Below are 11,376 nucleotides of genomic sequence, written 5' to 3'. Positions count from 1 at the left end.
TAACCAATACCATTCCATTAGAGAGCCTCACCAAGGCTTCACCTCTTGACTCCATATTCCTTTGTCTTCTCTGCTTCCGAAGGCCCTGGGTCTCGTCCGTCCTGGCCCTCTCCTCACCGAAAAACTCTCATACTCAATCTTATTATACCTCCTTCGAGCAGAACAAATTGCACTCGCTGAATGAACGGCGAAACGAGACTTGAACATCGGACGTTTTTAACATATGTGAGAGCATGCTTATCTCTGTTATCGATCATTTGACAATGAGCTCATTTGTAACTTGGCGTGTTTGATTGATTGCATGCATATTTGATGGCAACAAATCACCAAACACGCAATTCGGCAACATATGATTGCTTCTTGTCTTCTCTCTGGACGAATACTCATCAAAGGTCAAGCCAGTTATGTATGTTAAGCCAAATTACAGATACAATGGTTGGTCTCTTCTATGTTGGTTAGGATTTTTGTGTGGGCACATATATTACAACACAATATGTCATTGTAAATGTTTTTAGGAACTTTGTAACGTTCGAAGGGATCAACTGTATTAACCAAACATCCTCATGTCAATAGCATGTGAAAGCTCCATAGTAAAGCTTATGAAAAAAGCCTAATGAAGTCATGCAAATAAATTCTTACTCCAATAGGCATCACATTTGTCATATTTTTTCCACTTAGTTGTCACATGCGTCATTCACTTTCTCATTACATCACAAGGAATACAATCTAAAAAGTTTAAAAAAAGAAAGCCTACATCGACTTTTTAAATTTAGAGTGTGTATGTATGAGAGAGAGAGAGAGAGAGAGAGAGAGAGAGAGAGAGAGAGAGAGATAGAAATGTGCAATGCTTTTGTTTTTGTTTTTATGCTCAATATGGAGTTGAAGACACATTTGGCATTCTCTTTGTTGGCGACTTCCGAATGGCCGATCCAAGATAGTAGGGTTATACGAAATCATGTCCACCGTCAGTGGTCGTTAGGTAACTTCATAGAATAGGTCCTCTAAGGAAAGTAAGTTATGAAGGATACACTTGGGAATTGGATGGGGTTCACTTGATGTTGCATTTCCATTTACTTTAGTTATACATTTTGTACTCAATTAAATTACCATTTTATGGAAAAAGAGAATAGAAAAGAGCTTTAGTCCCAATATCTACCTTACCATTGACAAAATTTACATTACATTTAGATAAAATAGCTTAGCCACTTCTTTTCTTCCTCTTGATGAGTACTCGTCTAAGGTCATCCTATGATATCTGTCATGCCATAATACAAATACAATATTTGATTAATTCCACATTTGGATTTTAGAGTGAGCACATATGTTCTAGCTCCTTCTTATTACATTTATTTAGAAATTTGAATTGTTCTTAATACATTTTCTAACACTCTCTTTGCCTCAAGTTCCCTCAACTTTATTATCTATTACACAAGTTCAATGCAACAATGCTTGTTACGTAAAGGATCTTGGTTCACATGCAAAAAGAACTAAACTAAAAAGCAATCATTGAAACAACATGTTTTATTAGTTTTGTTATTACTCCCTTATGCCTCATTATTTTAATATATATATAATTTTCATAAGCTAGTCAATTATATGTACTTGCATGACAATGACAAATGCAACAAATTCGTTTAAGAGTATATAAAATTAAGTCACTGTGTCTGGGAAATGCAACTACATATTGAAGCTCAAAACTTTACACAATTATTCAATTGTTGAACATTTGTCATGCAAAGGCAAGACAAACAAATTTAATAGCTCGTAGGCTCGTAACCACCCAAGGTTGGCATAAGGATAGTCATTATTTTTGGCTCCTTCAGCAGCAAAGTTGAGTACACAACTCCAATAAAGTATGAGTAAGGGGATACAAAAACAATTATGAAATAGGTTGATCATGCTACTCAATGTACATGAATGAATGTGGATACAATAGTAGTTTACCATGGAAAATGAATATTTATCGCCTGACAAATATTGAAGATTCTCACAATGAGTCAACTTCAAGGGTGGTTTGAGGGCAACATTGAGTATTGGTTCCCAAAATTAACTCAACTAGCAACCTAGACATGAGCCACTCGATCCCCACCATGCATGGTCCACACTCCACAATGGAAAACTTGAACACAATCTACCAATCTCATAAAATGACTACAAAGTGGGTAGTTAGGACTCCCACACCTATCCAACAACCAAACCATTTGCCTTAGCACCTTCCCAGGTGCAAGTCTTGGACATAACGACAAAAATCATGGACAAGTTCTTCCATTTGAGTGACCTAGTTAAGTTCGTTGCACTCTACACATGAACCAACTTCAAATTCTAAGTGTCAAGGTAGGGATGGGTTGTATATATGTCATAAACTTATCCTTGTAAAGTTCCTATTATGATTTCTACATTAATAACCAACTTAGTAATGTGCATGGTTTATATACTCAGTCTACAATTGTCATCCCTAAGGTTTCATATACATTTTTACATGATCCATTTCGATGTATTTCTTTTCTTTTCTTTTTTACATGCTCCATTTTGCACATCTTCATCCTTGATGGCATATAAATGCTCTTGTTCTTACATATTCTAAATCCTCATCTCACTATTGGGTTGTACTTTCGTCCACCGTTGTGTACATCACCATCACCATTACTATCACATCTTCATTGAGGTTTTCGAAGCACAACTCTGTCAAAGGGCAAAGTCGAAAAAAAAAGCTCTCCTAGAGATTCAATGTAGGAAAATTCTAAAGAAGTCTAAAAAGGATTTCAAAATCACTAAAGTGCGGAGAGAATAACACACTTATGATGTAGATCTCTCACATTCTTCATCCATGATCTGAATTGTATAAATCTTAGTTTGTGAGGGAAACAAGAGACAAATGTAAGCTTATTATCAAGAAAAACAAGACTACAAGAATATGACAAAGACCCATTGAATGGAAATGGTTCATCAATAACTAGGGCATTTGCTTGTTTAGCATGGTTGGGCACATGCATGTTGCAATCTCACATATATTCATGATCGCCACTTGGAATTCATACAAGCATGCCATTTTAGTGATCATGCATTAGCATGTGCAAGGTGGCGTTATCTCATAATCTTAAAAAGTTGCAAAATATTATATAAAAAACAATAACCAATGGAGATAATGGATTCAAGTCTCCTTATGACCTTTTTGTGATGGCATGATGTCTATGGTGTTATATATACATGATGTTTTATATAACTCCTCATGGCAACATCCGCTTCCTTTGGCACCAAGCTCCATGAGTAATAATAATACATGAACTAGGAATGTTTGGAAACGAAGTTATGCCTCCATGTCAATATTATACATCAAGAGTGTTGTGGAAGAGAAAAGCAATTGGAAGCAAGATAAATGAAATCGTAAGCACAATGTGAGCAAGAGAGAGAGAGAGAGAGAGAGAGAGAGAGAGAGAGAGAGAGAGAGAGAGAGAGAGAGAGAGAGAACATTGTTGTAGGCGCACAAAATTGTTTTCACTACTTCTCAAAATCAAACTTTACATTGTCTAATGGGCATGTATAATGTAGCAAACTTAGCTAGTCAATGTATAATGAGCATTGTCACATGTACAATGTATAATGAGCATTACCACATAGTGGGCATGTATAAGGTAACCAACTTAGCTAGACAACATTGGAATCAACTTCAAGACCATTTCATTGACAATGATTGAAATCTATTTGTCGAGAGCCTTTTGTTCATGGCATTAGATATGTTGTTGAATGATAGAATCTTATTGATGACAAATTTCTTCTTGGTGACGCATTCCACGATAGTGATATCACGCTTTTATATGTTTGGATGCCAAATAACGAAATATTGGATATTGAAGTTTCACCTACATCTATGTCGAAAATGTCTAGTAAATACCTTTTGGATCGATGAGATAGTCTCTCGGATTGGCATGGTAGAACCAAACTCATTAGATTATAATTGGTGATCTCTTTTGTCTTGGTGGGGTTGCCAACCGCTATTGGTGCAATCTAAAGTGCATGATCAATTGCTTGTTGGGTAGTTGATAGTGTCTTGGGCGGGGTCATCAAGAGAAGTGGTTGGATCAACACAAATTATTTTATTTTTTAATTTTTTTCCAAAACAAAATATCCTTCCATTAGTTTTAAATAAAACCTATCAAGTACAAACTACAAAAGAGATGAAAAAGAAGAGGAAAAAGGACTATCCCAATGACTAGCCATAGATCCTGCCGCCTACTTTCATCATACCAAAAAATGACATCATAATAATTACACACCTTACAAAGAAAGCAAAAAGATTTTCCCATGAGAATGGCTTCCCCAAGCAAAGCCAAACCAGTCTTCTATTTTCCATTTTCAACGTACACAAAATAGTTGCATCTTACGACAATCTTCTATTTTCCCCATTCATACATAAGACCTGCAACCAAATGTACATCTTAGTACAATACCTTTTGACAATTTGACTCCAATCATCCTTCCCAGGAAAATGAGAAAACCACTCCCCAAATTTGAAAAGTAATTAAACATAATGTAGCCTCCCTATCACTCCCTAAATTTGTCTCCACTCATCCTCCTCAGAAAAATGAGAAAATCACTCCCCAAAGTTGAAAAATAAATGAACCCCACTATTGAATAGTTGTAGTAAATGCTTCACCCAACACCCTCCATCAACTATAGAAGAAAATCTATCAACTAATACAAAATAAGTTATAATAAAGAATATTTAACATAAATCTCCATGTCAGTCCATAGAAATGCTTCATCACATCCACTCACTATCCATTCTAATAGTATTAATAAATACTTCATCCACGCTCACCATCTGTCCATGGTACCTGTCAATTACTTGTCAAAATTTGATTGGGTGTTCAATTGATTTGTGCATTACCGACTTATTGAAGACAATGCTCAAGCTTCCAACAATTTCCTTGGTCTTGGGGTCCCACAAATTATAGCAAGTGTTTCCATTGGAACTATAGCCGACAAAGATGCAATTGCGTGAACGAGAATCCACCTTTTGTTTCGCATCCTTGGGCATCACAAAAACAATTCATATTCAAATATTTGTAGCTTGTCATACTTCGGACGTTTACCAATCCAAAGCTCTTGTGGGATTTTGGAGTTGAGAGGTCTGTTTGGCAACATGTTAATGATGTGCATTGGAGTGAGTAGATCCTTGGCCTAGTCACCCTCAAATATTTTGGATTGCTTCATCATGGCAACAATTATTTCCTAAATTGTTTGATTCATTCATCTATAAATGCTACTTTTCTCCAAATTAGAGGGTGTGATGTATTCACGTTGGGTACCTAGATTTGTTTATAACAACATGAGTTCTTCTAATTTATACTCTCCCCCATTATTGGATCGAAAACATTTGAGTTTTTGATCTATCTAATTCTCAATCGTTGCAAGATAGTCTTGGATAATCAACCTTTGGTCCTCATTGTATAGACCCACACCTTACTAGTAACATCATGTATGAATGTGCCAAAGTATGAGGCACCACCAAGAGACTAAGGCTTGAAAACATCCGAAAGAACCAAATCAAGAGGTTTTGATTCTCTCAGTGTGCTAGCCAAGTGAGGTGAGGCTGCATGTTTTATGCACTGGAAATGGTCACAGAACTTATGGTCAGAATAAGAGAGTTAGGCAATGGAGCTAGCCTTAAATAACTATGTGATATTAGTCTTGCGCAAGTTCACAAGTCCTATACCATAATGAGGAAGTCAGGAGGTTGTTTACAAATAGACCACTCTCTCTTCTAGTGGCATACAAGGGATACAGAGTATGTACCTTGGGTCCTTGACCAAGTAGACCACCCTCCTCACAAGAAGCTTCTTTGAAAACTAACTTCGTTGAGTTGTCTGATTGAGATAAGAGATTGGCTCATATTAGGGAAATGTTAGATGTCATAAAGAACTAGGGTAGAACCATTGGGAAGATTAAGTTCACCTCTCCAACATGGTTGTTTATGTACCCGTATTTAACGTTTAAATACGTATAGTACCTCATAATTTGTATAGTATGTACTATACCTCAATGTTGTTCAGTCAAATATCATGTACATTTGTCCAATACAGTATTTAACATACATTTGAAAAAAACAGGTATAATACGTATTTATAAAAAAATGTAAGTAAAACACCAACAAAAATCAAAAGAAAAAAAGATTTTAGTGAAAAGGAAGCAAAAAGAAGGAAGAAAGAAGACCAGAAGAGATGATGATGATGATGACGACGACGACGAAGAAGAAGAAGAAAACAGAAACCTTTCCTGGGACCTGACTTTGAAGAAGTATTTTATAAGTATTTAACATATTAAAAAACATATTTAACGTATTTTTAAATTGGGAGGTACTATACACATATTAATATGTTATATACACATGGTATCCCTATTGTATCTAACGTACCTAACAACCTTGCTCTCCAATGTTGATCGTGACACGATGTTGTGCATAACCAATACGAACCGGCTTGAAATCCCTAACAATATACTACCGGATTTGGGATCAGAATGGAGTGGCGTGATAGGAGGCATCGAAGTCAAGAAAATAGTTGGTAGCTTCATTTGTAGTAAGAAAAACTTCTTCAATGATACTCTCTAAACTAAGGATGTTCATATCTATAGTAATACCATCTTTGGTCACATCGATAGATTTCATCGCTAGCTAGTTTTGTTGAAAGAGGTTGATGCAACATGGTTCACCATTTCCACCCATTTGCTTGAATTTTTATATTGAGAAAAATTCTAAGTTTTATTGCCATTCAAATTTGACATGTTCAAGCTTCTTGTAGTAATTGCAAGTTCAGGAGTCTTGTAACTTGCTTCGGGTCCTAGAATTGGTCGGGCCATGAGAGGAGTTTAGCTTAACTTCTACTGTGTTGTTGATGATCAGTTGAAATTTGTGCATTATGGCCATCACCTATGGAATTTTGTGCAAACATATCATGTTAGGTGTCTTCAGATAGATAATATGGCAATGGTAGCTACACCATAAGTTCAATTGGTTGTGTTTGAGTTGCAGACCAATGTTATCAATGTTTCCCACAAAGTTGGTAGAGTGTTCATTAGTAGTAGTGCACTTAATTTTTCATCAATAGTCATCCCCTTGAACCTAATACTTGGAACAATGCCGTCATAAGCATTAAAGGGGCCAAGAACCAAGCCAATTTCTTTTTTTCAAATGTTGTAGAGGTGTTGAATGAGGTATATCTTCATCGATGCCACAATTTGTAGGTTGTCTTGCATGAGTGTATTGTGACATACAATGATTCAGAGAGGTGCATTTGAATTGTCATTGTAGTTAGCGAATGAAGTTTAGAACTTTCGCAAGTTCATACTCGCTAGGTGTTGATTCATTTTCAATTGGATCTATCTATCCTTTCACAACAAGATAATCCTAATATAATTCTTCTAGAAATCAAAGTTTGATTCGTCGAACTTCAATAGACACACATTGGTCATTGATTCTAATGTACAATCCATACCAAAACTACGTCTATAACATTTTTCTTTGAAATCCTAGAGTGCAATGCCTAGGACGAATACAACATTCTAGTGCAAATGCAATAGTCAAGTTCAATGCTTGAGGATTAACGCAATATCTGCGCTCAAATGCTCAAGTGTGAATGCAATATTTGAGCTCAATGTTTGAGTATGAATGCAATATTGAGCTCAATGCCCGAGTACATATATGCAACCCTCTATCTCAATACTTGAATAAAATGCAATCTTTGACCTCAATGCTTGAGTACAAATGTTGTTAGAGCGTGCAAAAGAGAGTTGGAGTGTGCAAAGAGTGATATTAAAATGTGAGAGCAACAAAAGAGAGTAAGAGTGTGCACAAATACAATAGGGAGTTGATCAAGGTGATATGAATTAGATAAGTTTTACTAGGTAAAAGAGATAATTACGACTAGGGACATGACTAGAAGCTCAATACTGGTTTTGAACAAGAATGACTTCTCATATTGTGAATCCTTCTTAAATAGATATTAGAAGAATAATGCATGTGATATGTGGGTTCTTCTTGGTGCACATGTGTTACTGTGTGATGCATGCAAGCCACATTGCTCATATAAGTCAACATGTATGTGTATTGCATAAGAAATAATTACAATGATGAGAATATAAACTCATAGTATAACAATCATAATGGTATCACTTGGTGGTGTAATCATGAAGTCATTCATTTGAGCCTCACGCATGACATGTGAAATCTTACAATATTTGAGCCAATATTGCATCAAGAGATATTACTAAAGAATCTTGGCTTAAAGCTTTATCCTATTCTCTTGGTCCTTGGTACCAATGCCGATGTCTTTGAGTCGTGCTACATAAAACAAGCATTTAACATCCTCTTCAAGCTAGTGATTATACACTCCTAGGTGCACCTTGATGAGCATAGTCCTTCACGGTGAATAAGGGGCGGGAAAGTGAGACTCAAATTAGGTTGTCAAAGGGTATGGAGAGAGTGGACGATATGTGAAGGTCTTTTTGGTTAAGAGGGGGTGGGGGTGGGGGTGGGGGTGGGTGGGATGAGGGCAAGTGCGAGTGTAGAGAGGGAGGCAAGGGTATGTGTTGGAGGCATTCTATATTGAGGGGCGGAAGTTGGAGATCTTGCATGTATGTGGTGTGTAAAAAATTCTTGCACATTCCTTGCCAATCATTGATGGATGACATAGTGGGTGAATATGAAGGGTGGGGTCCATCCATAACATATATATGTGGAAAAAACCATGTATCGACCAACGTTTGAAAGTCTCTTTAGTATGAAGAGGCTAAGATGGTAACATGTATCTAGAGATCGACAATTCAATGCCTAGTGTGACCTTTATTGAGGTCAATAGCTAGGCCCCAAATAGGGTTGTTGTAATGATGGAATTGTAGTAACTTGAAGGAAGGAGGGGTTAGGAGAAATTGTAGTCAGATCAAAATGTGAATGGTGGTTTGGATGTTTGGGGATCTAAGGGTTGTTGCAATCGGCAACGGTTCAGTTTGAACCGAACTACAAAACCGTGGCTTAATGACTTAAACGGTTCAGTTTGGTTCGAGCCTTTATCGGCTTAACGATTCCGGTTCAAATGGTACATTTGATGGTTTCGAATTGAAACTTGATCATTTTCTTAAATGTTTCTTTCAACATTTTAAGCCTAATTTTGATATTTTAAGAAAAAACTTTAAATTTTGAAAATTTTAAAATTTGAATGTGAAAATTTGAATTTTGACTTAGCTTGAAAATCAAAACCGAACCACAAACGCGGTTTTAATGGTTTAATGCTTTGGAAAGATCTTGATTTTTTTGTAACTGTTTGGTTTAAACAATTTTATGGTTCAATTTGGTTCAGTTCAAGTTTCAAAATTTTTAAATGTTTTGGTTTTAAATGGTTTGAGTTTGACACTCTCGAACCAAACTGTTGCCGATTGTTATTCATAACCTAAAGGATCTTGACCTTTGTTGGTTAATGCCAATGAGGGTGGGTGAAAAAAGGTTAGTTCAAGAGGACGGTAGGGCACATCATCTTGATGGTGATGTAATCAAGTCTTGACCAACATTAGGGGAGTGTATGCGGAGGATGGCTCGTGAACCACAATCTAAACTAGTGGCCTATGCTCAGATCATAAAAAAAGGTAGACGCCAAAGTGGTTGGGCACTAGGAGGTTTAGTGAGGGGATCCAACACATCAAAAAACCAACCTTGAGGCTCAATGGGGATGGAGGTGGACCACATCTTCATCATGTCAACATACATATATAAAGGGAAACACGAGGAGTTTCTCGTGCAAGTAAACTACAATCTCGAAGTAGAAGGTGCCGAATGTTGGCATAAAAGGCCGACTTCTTCCAAATTGTATCCTTAAGTGTGAACACGTTCCCAACTTAGGGCTTGAGTATATAAGCCCAACTGTAACATTGTATAGAATGTGAGTTACAAAAGAGAAATAAAAGTCTACTCCATTAGAGGTTCAATTGAGCTTCTTATTAATCTTACTTGCTTAGATATTTCTGTGTTGTTTGTTGTACACATCTTACATCTTACTGACGGTCCTCATCATCCACTGCCCACCATCATATCACAATATTCAACACCCAAATGAGTGAGGATGGGCAAATAACATATGGGAAAGGGCCACGGAATCAATGTTGTTGTTTGATTGTTGAGTTGTTTCATCATCCATTCACCTCAATCCCAAATGAGTGAGGATGGGCAAATAACATATGTGAAAGGGCTAAGGTATCAATGTTGTTGTTTGATTGTTGAGTTGTTTGAGCTTGTTAGGAAGCCTATGATGGAGTGGGAAATTGGAATTCGAATGTAAACTAGATGGCGTTGAACCACGATTGAAAATATGTCTTTGAAGAGTCATTGTGATTGGTGGGTAGTGACAACTCTTGGTGAAACATGAGATGGGCGAGCAAGGAATGGAAAGGAAGAATGGGTGGAATTTGACATTGAAGACTTGCACATATGCATCTTCAAACATATATCTTGGGGTAGCCTTATGGTACACTTGGAGTTGGCTGAAATATTGAACATCGGTGAGCTTGAATGGTCAATTTATTTAATAATTGGTGATGAGGAATGTGTTGTGTGAGCATAAGTTTTCCCAACACAAATGAGTGAAGTGAGCAATATGCAAAGGTTGTTCAAAACAATATGCCAAGTTGGTTATTAAGAGTGGGCTTGAAGGTAGCCACCATTGAGACGTAAAAGGATGGGGTCATAAGCCTACTTGATTTGCTTCAAATGTTCCATGTGATTGTAGATGTCTCCATACCTTGAGAACCATGGGACCAATTTAGAAAAGTCGGTACCTTGTATTGATACCTTCAAATGTTCCATGTGATTGTAGATGTCTCCATACCTTGAGAACCATGGGACCAATTTAGAAAAGTCGGTACCTTGTATTGATACTAGCATTTTTATGGATTTTAGAACTATAGAGAGTTGCATGCCACTAGTCACATGTTGTTACCAAAAGAGCCTCAACATTTTGCTTCACCCCACCCCCAAGTTCCATTTCAAGTTCCACGCCCTTCAATTGCCAATGTCATTATCCATTTGCCCCACACTCTCCATTGATATGTCTCCACGTCATCAAACGAACCCAAAACACAATGGGGAGAAGAGATATCACGCCAAAACTAAGATTAATTATCATTAATACTTAATCGTGATTACAAGAAGGTTTTATTACAAGATCATTAGAGCTAATTAAGATTAAGGAGAGAGAGAGAGAGTGTGTGTGTGTGTGTAACTAAGAAATCAAGGAATGAATACAAAATGAGGAGGTCCTCCTTATATAATCTAAGAGTGATTGTTGGATGTTGGCCAAAGTATGGTCCGAATGATAAGTGGGGAAAGGGACA

The sequence above is a fragment of the Azolla caroliniana genome, unplaced genomic scaffold (assembly GCF_043228905.1).
Source record: "Azolla caroliniana isolate FFs.n. ecotype wild unplaced genomic scaffold, voAzoCaro1.0.p SCAF_9, whole genome shotgun sequence".
Taxonomy (NCBI): domain Eukaryota; kingdom Viridiplantae; phylum Streptophyta; class Polypodiopsida; order Salviniales; family Salviniaceae; genus Azolla; species Azolla caroliniana.
This window is presented reverse-complemented; position numbering follows the sequence as displayed.